The 17,751-nt window shown below is 33.6% G+C and overlaps 1 protein-coding gene across 3 annotated transcripts in view; it reads left to right on the top strand.

Annotated features, from left to right (window-relative positions):
• The first annotated feature begins 3,094 nt into the window (after positions 1-3,094).
• The window catches only part of LOC129946181 (uncharacterized), a 54,660-nt gene continuing 40,003 nt past the window's right edge, over positions 3,095-17,751 (top strand). For all 3 annotated transcript variants that reach the window (XM_056056265.1, XM_056056266.1, XM_056056267.1), the window contains exon 1: positions 3,095-4,098. The gene's annotated coding sequence lies outside the window, so the exon portion shown is untranslated. The remainder of the gene's footprint in view (positions 4,099-17,751) is intronic.

Below are 17,751 nucleotides of genomic sequence, written 5' to 3'. Positions count from 1 at the left end.
ATTTTGGATTAACATTTTCTTAAATTAAATTTATTAAATTATTAAACCTCCCACTTAATTCGATTGAGAGTTCTTTCTTTCTGCATTATTGCCTGTATAACAACATCTATTTGATGTGTATATATCTTCTGGTTCTTGAGATATGAACGACGAAAAAAGCTTCGCGAACGAACGTATGTGCATACGCACTCACAGACATCTCTTTAAAAATCTTTTAATTAGAATCTAAGGACCTTGAAACCACGAGAAATGTTTACATTTTTAATTCGAAAAATCGGATTAGATTAAATTCCTATAGGAATTAAATAAATTAAGTGGAGCAATAGTCCGTTGAAACTAGGGCCTAGTGTCTTACAACAAGTCAAGTCAAGGATAGAGGGGACCTATAGTTATTACGCTGAACCCGAACGGCTACTTTTCCCTTAGCATGGCAGTCCGAAACACTAACAATGATGCCAAGGTAATACATACATGTCTGTGGTCTATTTGACTATGTTAGGTTAGGTTAGGTTATTGGGCTATTGGTTGATGATATTATAGCTAAACTTAGATCAATGTAGAGCCATTGTGATACACTGCAGTATTGAACTTCCCAAAAAGTGAATGATTAAGATTACGATAATTGATATGTACGAATTGTCTTGTTTCAGCCCTAAACAGCTTTTAAGGCTACTTCTAGAAATATATTCGACTTCTTGAAGATTATTGAAGCAAAGTTTGCCTAAGAATTTATTTTTAGTTTGATATAGTGCTAGGCAATCTTTTTGGGACTTGTCCGTTCTCACTTACAAATTTTGAAATAACAAGCTAAGAAAACTTTAGCAAAATGTGTGTTCTTTTTTTTGCCTTGATGTAGTTTCAGCGAACGTTCTGGATTACAATTTTATTTTTGTATTTCACGAAAGTGACATGCTTCGCCAAAAGTTGGTCAGAATATTCTACAAGTGAAAGCTTATGTTCATAATTACTTTTGCAAGTTTGTTTCTTCGTCAAATCTTACTTATTTGTATTTTTGCATTGGTTTATTGATAAAAAGACGTTCAAACTACAAAGAATTTAGAAGTAGAATGTTTTTTCATTTAATTATTTTCTCAACATTTTTTTTTCTCGTATCAAAGACACAGACATTTTTATTTGTTCATCTCGAATGTTGGGTTTTAAGTTTTCAAAAATTAAAGGTTTGCATAAACATGGTATTCGTGTAGCTCCACAAAAAAAAGTAAAGCGGATTTAAATCACATGATCTTGAATGATTAAGGATTCTCAGAACTCCAATTACGAAAATTTTGGTTATTAACATACTCACCGCGTAAGAAATGTGATTCGACGCTGAAGAAAATTGTGTTCGAAAAATCGCCGTCCAGTGCCTCTTGTTCGAACACCTAGTCGACATATTTATGACGTTGTAAATGGTCAGCTAACTTCAGTTGTTGTGTAAACTGGACTTTATATGAAAATAGTGCAAAATACGACATTATGTGCTATAAAACAGTCCTGATTCCTGAGAATAACAAGTAATCGACAAATTGTATGAGTTGTGCGATAGTGAAGCAATCCATTTTTGTAAATGTCAAACTTTCAACTATAAAAATAAGAAATTGGTTAAACAACTTAGTTTGACAAATCTCAAATTACAACCCTGTACTTTTGAAACTGCAAAATGGATAAACCGTTTTAAAGCAGAATTTCTTGTTTTAACTGAAATCTAATTTAATATAATATAATTTGAAAAAGTTAAAGCCATTAAAACAAAAGTAAACCAAAAATCAAAACAACTAAAACAAAGAGCCATAACGAGATTATTAACTTTTCGATTTAAAAATAACCTAAGAAACTAGACGTTTTTTTGGGACTCAAAAATGTCTTTATAGGAATCACAATGAACAGTCCACTTGACGGTCAATAAATCGACAAACAAAATAAAACACCAGCATCGGCGCTGATGTGTGCGTGAAAAGCACATAAGGGCTTTCCCTGGTTATGTTATATTAGTTAACTTAGACGCTTTAGTCTAGTAAAAATGAACACACAATTTATAAAACCTAAGAAAAATGTGCATATCGATGGAAATTGGTACAGAAATTGAGGGCATCAAGTTAAATAAGGTTCCAGAATATCTTACGTGAGCATAAAAAGTTGTTGAGTGTTTCTGTCGGACCTCAAACATTGCTGTTTACGCCGGCCCATGTCAGGGATGAAGGTGTCCTACAGTTTTTATGCTGAATCCGGACGGTTTATTTGAGAAAGCACTTCTCTTTAAAAGAATTACCCTTGATAAAGATCAACAATTCACGGCATCGAAAGCACAATAAAAAGTACGTTTGTTAGTAGTAGAAAAGCGAGTGTTTGTGCCCGTTAATGCAGCTTCAGAATTTAAATTAATTTATGCAAACAATCTTACCTCATTTAAAAATTGTAAACACAAAGTGTTATAATTATTATGAATTTGATAGAAATTCTCTTTTAATCTCTGAAAGTTTTAAAGCTGAAAATCAAGGATTGACAAATCCTTCTTACGTACAATGTTAAAATAATGTAAGGCTTTCCTGAATACGAATACATGCATATTTGCTTTAAAAAATAGTTCAAAATACATAAGTATCAATATATATTTGAAAAGAAAATCTAAAACCATGGTCTTTATTATCAGCTTTGAATTGAAAACCTTTAAAAATAATTAAAATCCAAAATCAACACACATTTCAATGTATAAGGAAAAGATTTTCCAGTTGATTTTGGATTCTTTTTTTTATCAAAAAGAAAAGTCTATACCCTTAATACACCTCAATTACCCTTAATCTACTTTTTCGCTTCTTTTCACACAAAAGTGTTAGTATAGCCTTAAAACATTTCGCTTACAGCCTCTGCTGACCTATCAACCTGATTAGCATTGCTTGCTCTAGTTTAATTTAAAAAAGAAAAATGAATTTAAAAATGTAAACTTCACAAAAATAGTCATGAAAAGTCGCACTTATTCAAGAGTTTCCTAATCTTGTCTCAATAACCAAACAAACAAACTTGTCAAAAGAATTCAGTAGTTTCAGAGTTTTTTGTCTAACAAATTACATCTTAACTACGTCCGAGACATGTTGTTTCAGTCATTAAAAGAAAACGTTTTCACAATAATTTCTAAGGATGTACCATGAACCTTCTTCTTTTAAGAGCATGTAAACAATATCAACATCTACTTGTACCTACATAATTTACTTAAGAGAACTTTTTGAAGATACAAAACTACAAATCTAAGAGAAACGCAACCACCTTGTGACTTGTGAGTAAAAAAAATAAACAACAAAAACAAACATTAAAAAATAAAAATAAAAATAAAAATACAACACACACGCGAGCCGCATCTTAATCCAAAACAGTCTCCATCTGTCTGTGCAAAACAAAACCACGTTTTTCATCCCCCCAAATCAAATCACTGAATCATTTAGCACAAGAGCCGATTACCTTATCGCTTTGCTTTTTGCCTCGTGCTCGGCACACCACGGCGTATGCGCACTTTTTTACAAAGAGAAACCCTCTGAAATTCTGTTTAAAATTAGATTCTTTTTTGTACTCAAAAACTAACAAACCGACCGCGACCGTCTGAAAGCTCCAGGCAAACGCACACGTTCGGAGAAAAGAGACCCGACTCGCGTATCCTTCAACATGAGTTTTCCACCTCCGCAGAGTCTGAAAAGCGCACACCAGCCCTCAGTTTTTCACAGCTTATAGAACATTTCGGTCCGAGTTAAAAATTCCTCCTGGGTCGCTATCGGTATAAGGGAAAAAAAATCTTAGTGCAAAGTGTATAGAAAATTCTTGTATTATTTTTCATTCAAATTAAATGAGATGGAAAATATTTTCCAATCAAAAAATGCTCAAGTGTGAAATCCATGTGTGAAGCCTGAACGAGTGCTATAAATTGCAGGCTATTAATTGTCTTTTTTTCGTGAAAAATTAAAAAAAAAAAAGAAAGAAAAAAAAACGGGCAGGGAAAACCACCCTTGCATGAGAAAAATTGTCGATTTCGATTTGCGAAAAATATATTGTTTCCTAATTGAATTTAGGTGGAAAATTTTCAGATTTAAATTGGAATTATGTGCGGAGGCGGTAAAAGTCATTTCAGAATATTTTCTATAAGGCAATTTTCAACATTGAATACTTAATTCAATTTTTAACCAAAAATTAAATGAACAAAAAATACATATATTTCTTAATTTTTTTTTTGTTTCTTCTAACAAATCATCAACTTTTTTTTCCTGCTAAAGGACTTCTTTGTCTGCCAACTACTATAAAACCCAACCTTGCGGTAATCCAATAAAAAAAGCTCGACTGCACTTATTCAAAATCATCAGCGGAAATTGTCATTCAAACTAAAGGAAATCTAGCCTCATTTTTCTTTTTGTGTGTGCTGACATAAAAAATAGAACAAGTAAAATGTGTCGCCTGTACAAAAACAAAAAATTAGAAACAAAAAAATACAAAAAAAAACACATCCAAACTTATGTAAAAAGGATAAATGGGAATTCCGCTTGTCGATATACCCTCGCTTCCCGCAAACAAAAAACATCCAACGTACCAACCTACTACTCCCTAATTTGTTTGAACTTTTGCATGCGCATTGACTTTGAGGGAAATTCTCTAAGAGCAAGGCACCCACCACCTCCTTAAAGAGCACACGGCAAAGTGTTAAATGCCAACATACCAAACCAGAGCTACCGGATGTGCACACACATTTCTGTCTTTAAATATGATCCTTTCAAAGAAAACTTCTTCAATCGGGAATGAAATCAAAGCTTACTTAGGTTGACTGGGTCTTACATAGGTCAATGTTTGTATATAAAAATGTTTGCAGTGTAAACACATTTAAAAAGTCGTAAGAAATATTACTTTAATTCTAAAAAAGTCTCATGTTAAATCTATGAATTCACCAAAAACCAAAACTTTTAGTTTGTAAACAAAGGTTGCACATTATAGATAGAAATGTATCTGTTCAAAAATAAACCATCAATTGTCAAAACGATCGAATGATAAGATGTCAAAATGAGTTGCCTTTAAGGAAATCGGAAGTCCCACTGTTCACACCATCGTAGTTTGTCGCTAAAATAATTAAAATGTATAAACGAACGTTCATAATATCGTAGGTCTCATAAGCAAACTTCGAAAACCACAAATTTATAAATTTCCCAAAAAAAAGAGAGTTCCGGATTAAAATATTTGTGCACTCATTTCAAGCTTTTGAATTAAGTTAGTTAAGTATTATGTTTTTTGAGTGCTTAATAATAACAGTTTATAAAATTTTGAATAAATGAATCTGAAATATCATTTTGAATGTGAAGTTAAGAGGTCTGCTTATGATGGCAACCAGGTGGAAATTTAGTAAAGCTTGGAAATACAATAAAAATAGATTCGTTGTTCACAGTGGACTCTTTTGAGGCTAATAATTTTGACATTTCATAGTTTAAGTCTTTTTTTTAATTTAAAAAAGTCTGTCTGACTTTCATTTGTATTTTAATCCCTTTGAAGATTATATAAACATTTATCAAAACATCTAAATAAGTGTATTATAAACATCGTTAAGGATATTTGTTTTATCTCCTGTTGAACTTAAACCTTTTCACGCCAAACCCAAACCCGGGTTTTCGGCAAAATGTTTCCGAAAACCCGAAAATCGATCACACCGAACATTTACACGTTTTCATGTGACATTTAAATTTATTTAACACCGGCTGTCAAATTTTTGATCTTCTCAAATTATTTGTGAAAATAAAATGAATTCTAACCAATTCAAATTGATTTTAACGTAACACTAGCTCGTATTGAAGAAGAGTTTCAACTGAAGATCTGGGCACGCGTGGAATAGGCTCACGACATGGCTGCAGCTATCCTCTTTGTTTACTTCAACCGGTCCGAACAATTCACTAAGGAGAAGCTAATTGTATAGGAAATATGTCATAGAATCATCAACAACCAAAACTGTTACAATAAAAATTCATTTTATTTGAAACATTTTCTTCTTCTTTCACAACAAATTCAATCCAAAATACTGAGCTATTGCTTCTGCTGGCCAAATGTAACTTCAGAATCGCCATATGTTGTGGCTATCCGAGCAACTTAAAGGCGGGGTTGCGAAGTGTCGAAGCAGAAAAGGTCAATTCCTAGTTCCAGATTCGTACCAAAATCACACTCATTCAGAGCGATCACTGAAGCTGTTATGATGGGCTACAATTTCTCCATGACTATCTCTTTGGTTTCTTCCTTTGAAGATTCGCCTGGCTTGTCCAAGGGACTGAGGATCTGTTGAATGTTTTGGCGCAAATTTTTCAAGCCCGCTGCGACAAAGCATCCACCTTTTCTTTCATACTTATTCTCCTCTACAAATGAACTTATTTACCGGAAAGTCTTTCTCCAGGTAGTAAGCGAAAGCGTCGAACATGTTTGTGGCGACGAATTCGAAGACGCATCCCTTAGAAACTTTATTACGAACTATGAGCAAGTCTTCCTCGTCCTTTAGGTCGTAGAGCCAATAGCCATAGTGAACTCCGATTCCTCGCTTAACAAAGAGCGCTTAAAACTCTTTAGGATCATAAAAGAACTGCCAGTGCCGCAAATAGTCACCGGGCTTTTATTCTCGACGTTTTTTTTGTTGCCACGCAGCTTCCTCAAAGTTTCCTTTTTTTCTCTTCCATATTCTGTAAATTAAAGAAAGCAATAATTCTTATTTTGTAAGGAAATTGTATAAATAATATTACTTAGCACGACCAAATTTATTTCAAAATGAAATATTTGTTTTGACAGCAGCCATCAGCTGTTTTGTTTACATTAATTTGGGCGCTGAATGTTTCGAAAGGTTTGTTTCTTCAACTTTGAATTGCTACTAGTTTTCGAGAGGTTTTATATAAAACTTGTGGCTTACGAAAACTAGTGGTTTACCAAAAATGTATGGGCAAACTTGAGTTTTCGATTTAGGTTTTCGGCCAAAACAGATAATTTCTCGAAAACCGGACACTGATGAATTATTTAAAAAAAAAATTACCATCCATTAGTTTAGTATAAATTATCTATTTTTTCTTAATTTTCATTAACATTAACAGTGCAAGTATTCGACAACATTTTTTACAAATTTTATGCAACGTTTGAATTTATCGCGAAATGTGTCTGCTGCTGAATACTATTAAAAATTCAATTTAACAACTGACCGTAATTTAATAGGCATAATGAAACATACACAAAACATCAATTTGTTTTCTTTATTTACTGTCGAAAAATACGGTTTTCATGGACTCTCGTCAGCAACACTTTTCTGCACTGCATCAAATTTAATATTTGAAAGGCTTTATTGATTTGGACAACTATGTCTAAAGTATCACCAGTTGAAAGCGGCAAACGGCGAAAATGCTAAAGGCCTCTGTTGCATCATCGGGGGCTGAAAGGACACCGCAGCAAACCGCTGCAACAAGTATCTTTAGACTCTACGTCTAAAAGATAAAGGTCTCTTGAAGGGCCGTACCGACACCAAAATGGCCTGGGATGCACAACACCAGCATTCCCCTCAATCCCATCAAGAAACAATCCAGTTTCAGTAACGTCGCGAAGGGCAAAGTCGTGGTTGCGGTGATGATGGCACAATGTCGGCTGATCGTTGGCAGTTGGTCAAGGTTAAGCTTTTTAAGCATTTTGGGAGAGCTTCCAGGGCCACTTACTTCCATAAGCGATGGAGGTTGGCATCAAGGCCATGTGAAACTCATGGTTTGTGGCGACCAGAGGTCTTGTGAGTTATACAAGCTCGCTGTCAGCTGGTTAGGTGAAGTTTGGCCAGGTGCGAAGCTCGAGGTTGTCGCTATGGAAGACATTCCTAGCAGTCCTAGAGCCCGCATTTGGATTCCAATCGAACCTGCTGGTATCAAGGACATTCTCGAGATGATCAGAGTTTGTAACCCGTCCCTTTCGACGCATAACTGGAAGATAGCAAAGCAAGAGGAATTGAAGAGTCTTTATACGAGTGCCATTGTGGTACTCAATAAAGAATCCTTGGCTTCTCTAGCCTTTATCGAGGGCTCTATAAACTATGGCTCCGAATCCATTAAAAATCGAATCTATAAAAAAGATGAGGTTAACACGGAAAGCGGACCTCCAAAAACAACCGAAGGTGAACTAGCGGTTGGTGGGCCTGGGACGTCGTCTTCTCTCCTAACAGAGGGTGATGATGCACCCATGCCCTCTCCAATCGCGACACCACCCTCTACAAAAGTCGTAGACAGTCTATCCTTAATGAAAACTGAGGACGACCTTAACATGATCCTTCTGAGCGAGGACGAACTCTTGGGTATATCCTCAGACTCAGAGGATCGGAACAAAACCGTGGTGGAGGTTGATCTGCCTAATTGTAGCCAAAATGCTACAATTACAGTACAGATTAATATCCAACACTCCATAAAGGCCTTGGCCTCACTTCTTCTCCGTCTGGCAAGAAACGAGGAAGACATTGCCCTGATCCAAGAGCCATGGATTGTGGGATCCGTTGTTCGAGGACTCATGGGTACTACACACTGTGTGTGACCGATAAAGGTGAACCTAGATCTTGCATACTAGTGAAAGGTAGGATTTATGTATTTTTACTCCATCATTTCAGTGACAAAGATACCACTGTAGCTAGGCTAATCGAAATTATAAAAACATTATTTTGAATATGAAAGAAACACTTTAAAATTGTTGCAAGGACGTTTCTGGATTCAGTGGAGCTTTTTTGGACTTATCCTTACCGACATTTTATGAAATTTTTTATAATAATCAAAAGAAAAATGCAGGCAAACTCAATTGTAGTTGAATAAAATAAATTATTAAAATAAATTATAATAAAGTACTCAATAAAGAATCCTTGGCTTCTCTAGCCTTTATCGAGGGCTCTATAAACTATGGCTCCGAATCCATTAAAAATCGAATCTATAAAAAAGATGAGGTTAACACGGAAAGCGGACCTCCAAAAACAACCGAAGGTGAACTAGCGGTTGGTGGGCCTGGGACGTCGTCTTCTCTCCTAACAGAGGGTGATGATGCACCCATGCCCTCTCCAATCGCGACACCACCCTCTACAAAAGTCGTAGACAGTCTATCCTTAATGAAAACTGAGGACGACCTTAACATGATCCTTCTGAGCGAGGACGAACTCTTGGGTTTATCCTCAGACTCAGAGGATCAGAACAAAACCGTGGTGGAGGTTGATCTGGCTAATTGTAGCCAAAATGCTACAATTACAGTACAGATTAATATCCAACACTCCATAAAGGCCTTGGCCTCACTTCTTCTCCGTCTGGCAAGAAACGAGGAAGACATTTACCTGATCCAAGAGCCATGGATTGTGGGATCCGTTGTTCGAGGACTCAGGACTCTTGCGTGCTACACACTGTGTGTGACAGATAAAGGTGAACCTAGATCTTGCATACTAGTGAAACGTAGCATTAATGTATTTTATACCTCTGTAGTTGGGCTAGTCGAAATTATTAAAACATTATTTTAAATATGAAAGAACGCACTTTAAAATTGTTGCAAGGAAATTTCTGGATGCAGTGGAGCTTTTTTGGACTTATCCTTACTGATATTTTATGACATTTTTTATAATAATCAAAAGAAAAATGCAGGCAAACTCAATTGTAGTTGAATGAAATAAATTCAGGGCGTCACTTAAATCTGCTTCTAAATTCAAAAACAAAACAAATCGGTTAGAACTTTTAAATATTTGTTCTGATAAGAGTCCCTGAATCTACAGAAAACAGCGTTGTCAATTGGAAGCAAAAGTTCTGTTTATAATCTAAAATATTCCCCGTATAAATGAATTCCAAAATCCATTCTTTAGTTTTAATTTTAATGTGATTTTTCAAAATTGATTCAAAACGAACTTAGAAATAAAAAAATTTGGTACAATTAATTTATTGTAAGTTTGATTTTCAAAGTTAACTGCACTTATAAGAAATTAGTTCATCAATCAATCTTTTGATATTTATTTATGCTGATTGCTACTTTTCTACTGATTGCTTTCAAAAACATTTTTCAAAATTGCCAAGTAATGCAATGATACCAAACTTAAATCCTATAAAATCAAAGCAAGAAAAACAAGAAAGCAATCGCATTTTTAAACATTTCAATTATTGAAAAAAAACTTTAAATAATTAGTTTAATTAGTTTAATATTTCAAAAGAAGATAAGATATGGGTCTAGTTAATTTTTTTTTAACAAAAAGTCTTTAAACTAACCTGAACCTATCAGCAAAACTCAGTTTGATAATGAGTGTCAAGTTTGGCCATAAGTAAGGATTTTTTAAGTCAATTTAGGCAGCACATTTTCCTATCGATGTTATGAGTAACGCCATACAAAATGTCCTCTCAATTGAAAGTATTAAAAATTGTCAATACCTTTGTTTTGAATGTTCTGAAAACGACAGCCCTGGTAACAAGTGAACTATAAACTCTGATGCTCTCATTTGGGACTTTTAAATACGCGAACTTTAATCTTTTACATACGCTATATAGTCCTATAGTTCGTACTTGTATATATTTTCTCATAAATTTGACATTGACTGAAGCCTGTATAATACGCGTGGGTGTTATAGGCACGAGAACGGGTACGGGTATGTTCGTTACTCGTTTTATAGTACAATGGAATGGAGTTATAGGTCGTTCAACGTTAACGTTAACGTTAATATAAAGCCTTAATCTGCTGATAGTTTAATTTCTATGAAACATAAGTGGTGACGTCCTCATTTTACAAATAGATAGTAGAAGATATAATATCTTATATAGGCATAGATACTCGTATACATCGCATTTGCAAGGACATGTGAGGGATTTTCTCATCATTTTTGCGAGTTTATCAGTTTTGTGGATTCACTAGATTGGAATTGGGTTATTCCTCTTGTGTGATATGAGGACAAGAGGCAAAGGGGGTTCTTGGTCGGTGGTTGCTATACCTAGGAAAAAATTGTTGGCTTATCGTTCGCACTTGAGCTCACGTTTACCTGTGCCTTCCTTTTTCTATAAAGTTTTTTTCCATTTTTTTTTTTGTTTTGAGGATTTTTTGAGGTAGGAAATGGGGTGTTTTGGTTTGCTTTAATGCAGTTGTTGACCTAAAAACCCATAATAGCGAGATGCAATTTGCCCACTTGGTCTCTGGATATACGAGTATATTTGAAATGCAATATACAATACTTACCTGATATATAGATTCGAAATGGAGAGAAATGGGGTTGGAGACCGAAACATTTAAATGGATGCCTTTCATTGGGTTTTCAATAATAACTTAGTTTGTATATGAAAAAATATTAATTGGAATTATTTGCACAGCACTGAGTTAAATCCAATAGGTTCTAGAAAAGAAAATTTTAATGGATATATTGAGGTAGAGCTTATGATGTGGTGACGTGGATAATAGAAAGTGAATTGAATACGTATTTTTTGACCTTAAACTGTTTTTACTTTTTTTTTTAATTTTGCTTTTAGCCAATGAAGGTTAACTTTACTCTTTTACTTTCAAGATGGCATACAAATAAAAGTAGGTAGGTTATAGGTAGGTTAGGTACCTACTTTTATTTTGTTGTTTTGCTTTGTTTTGTTTTTAATACATCAGGCTCTTGATTTTGGCCTTCTAAGTGTCATGTTTCAAGTATCCGAAAGCAATTTTCCCAGAACTTAACGTGGCCTTAAACTTAAGCATCATCACTATCATTCTTTTTTTTTTTACTGAGAATAAACTTTACAAAATCCTTTAGATATCATTAAAAAGTTCTTTCTATCCCATTAAATGTAGGTTGAGGTATTAAAAGTTTATTTTTAGGTAGGTAAGTGGTACATTGTGGTGGTTTAACGACATCACGTAGTTTGGGTTAAGACTGCATTCACATCAGCATTATAAATCCCCCCGCGAAAGCAATGGTCCATGTCAAGGACTGTTACTATTAGGGAACCATTTATTCTTTCACTCTCTAATTTTTGTTTTACTATTTTTTTGAATTTAAGGTAACAAAGAGAATAGAGGAAAAAAGTAATAATGTTTTATGATTCATAATTTTAAAACATTTGAAAGACATCATTAGTTATTTTTAAAAAATGCTTTAGTGGCAAATTTGAAGTTCTTCAAGATTTGTTCCCTTTATTTTGGACAGTCCTAGTAAATTGTTAGTTCAACTACACTCTACCGTTATAGAGTACAAATTTTAACATACAAAAATACACGTTGTTTAACTAATGATCTTCATTTTATCAACTTTAAAGATATGAAAATTGAGTCAAAATTATTTACAAATAAAATATATTTCAGACTTCTCAGGCCACATTATTTTGTCTGCCTCTTAATTCATTCTGAACTCCGTCCAACTTAATTGAAATTTGGACAATCGTTCAATAAAATTCAAGAACTACTGTCAATAAACTGACTGACTTACAAATACGTATAGCGACACTTTTTTTTTAAGAACCTCTTTGGTAAAAAGTGTATTCTACTTATTACTTAAATTTTGATTCCACCTCCACTTGAGGAAAACAAGCAAAATATGCATGCATTCAAGTTTGAGATTTTGAGATTAGATTTGATTAGAACTTTTAAAATCTACTATTCCAAATAGTTAAGTTACATAAAGTAGAACAAACATTTGATAAATCAATCATTTTAAAAATAATTTGAAATCTTAAAAGAGTTCTTGCTCTTTTTGGAATATTTCGCATCTTGTTTTCTGAACATAACAATCGGGTAATTAGTTTTTCTGCTAGAAAAAATTGTTTATTGCTGTGTATTAACTGAAAACAGAGACTTCAAAGTGACAATATTTTATTTAAGAAAGTTATTATAAATGTGAACTTAAACAATTGGTTTCTGATCATAAATTTATCGCATTCAAAAGACGTGTTATTTTACTGGCAGATTATTCTAGAATGATAATAGGCCTGTTCAGATTTATGTCAAGAACTACGAGTATCTTGGTCACAACATTTAGTTTTATACTAATTCAGTTCACTAAGTTAAAATTGTAGTTTAGATAATGTTTAAATTTGTGTCAATCGAAAATTATAAAAAAAACCATAGAATTGAAGGTGGTGGTTCTCCTAAAAATACCTAAAACCTTTAACTTAAAAATCACGCCTTTATATAGTGAATTGAATTTAATTACAATCCGAATTTAGTTTAGTGTAGACAAATATCAAATTGATTTATGATTTTTGAGCTGAGATTATTAGTCTGAAAGTAGAAAAGCCGGTTTTAAACGATCGATTGAAACTGTTACCTTTTTTCCTCGGATCTTAACAACAAAGAATTTATTTGATCTTTTAACGACGGGTAATGTAGTCCGATTTTAACTGCATCTCTTCTGATAAAAACGTGGAATGATGTAGATAGTTCTTTGAACACAAAGATTTTTCTGGATCCGTGACGAGATGCTGAAACTGGTTTTACATTTTCAAAATTAAGTCGAAGTTGGTTGATAAAAGTTGTCGGATCACTGATGCTTTTTTTTCGCGGTGACAAAAATTTACCGGCGATTCTGATGGATTCTTTATACAACATTTCGGCTACTGTGGCTTGTAAGTCTTCTTTGTATGCTGTCCTGAGTCCAAGAAGTACAACGGGAAGTTCATCGACCCATGCTGGTGATTCATGGCACGCTATAGCGGCTTTCAATTGGTGATGGAACCTTTTAACCATGCCACTAGAACAGGATGGTCGTCAGATGATTGATGCCAAACAATTTTGTCAATGCCTGAAATAGATCAGACAAAAATTGTCTGCCACTGTCAGATGTAGCTATGAGTTGTACTCCAAAACGGGATATCCAATTAGCGAAGAGTGTTCTTGCAAGATTCTCAGCAGTGGAATCGTCTTAAAGGTAATTTTCAGGCCAGCGCGAGTACCAATCGACAAAAGTGAGACAATATTTCAATCCTCGTGAATATGGCAGTGGTGCAACGAAGTCAACATGTATTTGCTCTAACCTCGACGATGGTTGTTCAAAGTTTCCAACAGAGGATGACTTATGACGAGTTATCTTCGTTGGCACGAAATGCATGACTTTGCCCATGCTCTGCAGTCTTTTCACATTGAAGGCCAGACGAATTTTGATGAAACCAATTTAACTGAAGCGTTTGTTCCAGGATGACCTAATTTGTGCGGGGATTCTTGATTGCGAAAAGGTTTTGTTACAAACGGCCTAACAACACTCTGTAAGACATCACAAAATATTTGCAATTGAGAGTTAGGAAGCGGAACTTTTAAAACCTGTAATGCAGAAGCAGATTTAATAATGTTTATAAATTCTCTATCCTGTTTGAGACATTGCGAGCTCTTCATATTTCACTGACTTAATGATGCCTTCAACTCTTGACAACGTATCTGCTACTATGTTTTTCGTTCCACCAATGTGATGGATGTCAGTTGAAAATTGACCAATGAGATCAAGACATTTAAACTGTCGAAGTGATGCTTTTTCGGGCTTTTGTTTAAAGGCAAACACTAACGGTTTATGGTCCGTAAAAATGGTAAAATTCTAGCTTGAGAATTGAGAATAGGTTGAGAATTGTTGAAGCTCTTTACAAAATATGGCAGTGGCTGCCAACCGACTGATGTTTTCTGTTGTAGGACTGCACCCATGGCACAGTCTAATGCATCGGTAAAAGTTCCCATTCGAGTGTCGGATCAGGATGTACAAGCAAGGTGGCTTAAATTAGTCCCTCCATACAAGCAGCAAAAGCTTGCAAAAGTGGTTTTGCCCAAGTGATGGATTTGTAACGCACTCTTGCGGCCGATCCAAAATTATTTATTTGACTTTCAAATTTAAAAATATGAAATAACGGGCGTTAGTTAAGTTCAATCAGATTTTCAAAAAAACGTAGACCACGTATAATATTATAGGACAATTTTTTGTTTGTTAATATTTTTATCAATATTAGTGTTTTTTTTTTGTAAAAGTAAACCGTAGTACAGTAAAAATTTATATGAATAATAATTTGTTGCAAAATCTATCAAAAGAATAGTAGAATTTTATTCGAATAACAAAAACAATACCCGTAGTACGAATACTACCGATAAAAGTTAAAGTAGAATCTTAATAGGATGGGTTTTAGACATTTATACGAGTCTCGAATGGATCTTATGTGATTTCGTTCTCAAATGTTGGTACGATTGATATTGCATTTGTAACTCGATGGCTGTGTTCGTTGAGCAGTTGTGTATTTAAAATTATGTGTTTTCCATTGGGGAAAATAATCAATAACAGTACTGTTGACTTCATTTAGTTTTGTTAATGAAAATGGACTAACTGGTTTTATTTCGCAACAGCAAACAATAAAAAAGATAATTAAATTTTGCTATGTTTCAACAAGGGTTTATCTTAGTTTAGATTAAATAAATCTTTAAACAAGAAGATTTAAAAATGATTAAGTTTGACAGCATTTTCTAAAATGCAAATGGTGTTTCGATGTTTTTTACGAAGTACAAGTTTGATTCGTGTTAAATAATGAAGAACTGAATAGTTCAACACCATACAAGAATATGCTACTTATTCCATGTGCAATTTTTTTTAATTTGATTAAAACAAAACTATATATTTTGTACACAAACATGCAAATAAAGAGACCATAATGCAAATCTGTAAAAACAACTCCTCCACACATGTTTTTCTTCACAAGTTTTGACTCGACTCCGATTAACAATCGAAATCGAGTCGAATAAAGCTTATAAAGAATTGATATTAATGTAGTAGTCTACAAACAAACCCTTTCTTGAAGTTTTTATTTTATGTAAAATTGTTTGGTTAAAACTTTGAAATCGACGGCCAACATTTCAATTTCCAGATGTTTTCTTACAATTTATTCCTGCAAATTATCCATTTTATCTGTTTTAGTTACTTTTTTTTGCTGAATTTAATTTTAACTTTTGATTTTCAGAAAACTTTATTCTATTTTTGTTTTTGTATTATTATTCTGACAGTTTCAGTTGTACCAATTTTTAAACATAAAAATCTTGCTACTGTAATAATAATTGAATAATGCTGCTGATAGAGATTTGACTTTTAGTAGAGTATGGAAATCAATTTTTTTGGAGTTTTTGATTTCATAACGTTGGTACTCTTTATATCAACTTGTGGGTCAATGGTTGTGTTCGTAGAGTATTGTCCAACATAGCTAACTTAATTACTTGTGTGTTTTTCCAATGAGCTGAGGCCACAACATACTTCATTTTTATTTTTTATATATACATTTTTTAAATTTTTATATAGTTCTATAAAATTTAGTGGCGACTGAGTATTAATTGTAGTTCAAAGTTAGAATAAAATCTGAAAAGTATCCCAGCAATTTTTCAAAAAAAGATGAAAATAAGAAAAAATCAAAAATTAATTCTCATTCTTGTTCTCAACTTCGCTAAGCATAACATCGATATTTTTGTTCTGTATGCGGGTCTTTGGAATAATTTTTTTAATTATTTATAAAATTAAATAAAAATATATTTTTGTTTTTACTGATTCGACTTAGTTGTTTAATTATACTGAAATAAACTTAAGCTGTAATATTTGTTTGTTGTTTTACAAAAAGTTGATATCAACAAATATAACTCCATCTGTTGCGTATGAAGATCTACAGACAGTTAAAACCTACTCTACTAACGAAGCCCTTTCCTTCACTTCTTAATTCATCTATAAAACAAATTAAATATAAATTAGTCCCAAAATTTGTTTGAGTATTATTCTTTATTTCTTCATTAAAATTTAATAATATTTATATGCTTAAGAATAAGGATATATAAAGGTTTTCATCTCAAAAAAATCCAACAGTTTTAAAAGTTGTCACACTTTCTAAGGGATGTCTGGCGGTGACCTAAAAAAAAGTCCCCAAGAATCCGAAGTGAGCTCTAGCGGCAGTTAAGAGAAACATGAGTTTTTTTGAGTATTTCACGTTTGTCTTGAACACTATTTGTCGTTTCAAAAAATTTTGTTTCATAAAATTAAAGTTCATTAAATTCTAAAAAAAATGTCTTAATTTTTTTTATTATAGTTTATAAAAAAAACTCTAGCGGCACTGTAGAGAAATATCTTGAAGAACGGAAGCTTCTTAAAGACCGGTATGGCGTTCGTTGCAATAGGTCTCATGGTTTATCTCACCGAACAGTGAAACAAATCGTTACATCGTTTTGCAGAAAGTAAGATTATTCCGCTTGATATTTCAAGGGCATTTGACAGAATTTGACATCAAGCTCTCTTATCGAAAATGCGTGCTTTTGGAATTGATGAATCTCTTCTTTGTTGGGTTAGACATTACCTTTCAGACCATTCAGTTCAAGGAGTGTTGGACAGGTTCAAATCTTATATCCACAATATAAACGTTGGTGTGCCCCAGGGCTCTGTTTTGTCTCCAACTCTCTTCCTTATATTCATAAATGATCTTTTGTCTGAAACTTCTAACCCACTACATTGTTTCGCTGATGACAGTACCCTCCGCTTTTCATATTCGTTTTTAGATTCTCGTTCTTGTTCTTCGGATGTGGACTACCAACGGCAGCGTATGATAAGCTTAATAAATTCTGATCTTCACAGAATTGTTCAATGGGGATTCAAAAACCGTGTAGAATTTAATGCTTCGAAAACACAATGCTGTCTCCTCCTTCCCCAATGCCACTATTCATGGGTGGTACTTGCATCGAAGAGACTGAACAGCTATCAGTCCAAGGTATATGCATAACAAACCACTTACGGTGGAGTGATCACATATTTGACATCGCTAAAAATCC

The sequence above is a fragment of the Eupeodes corollae genome, chromosome 2 (assembly GCF_945859685.1).
Source record: "Eupeodes corollae chromosome 2, idEupCoro1.1, whole genome shotgun sequence".
NCBI classification, from domain to species: Eukaryota; Metazoa; Arthropoda; class Insecta; order Diptera; family Syrphidae; genus Eupeodes; species Eupeodes corollae.
The sequence above is the reverse complement of the archived record's forward strand: the minus strand, read 5'-3'. Positions and strand labels throughout refer to the sequence as shown.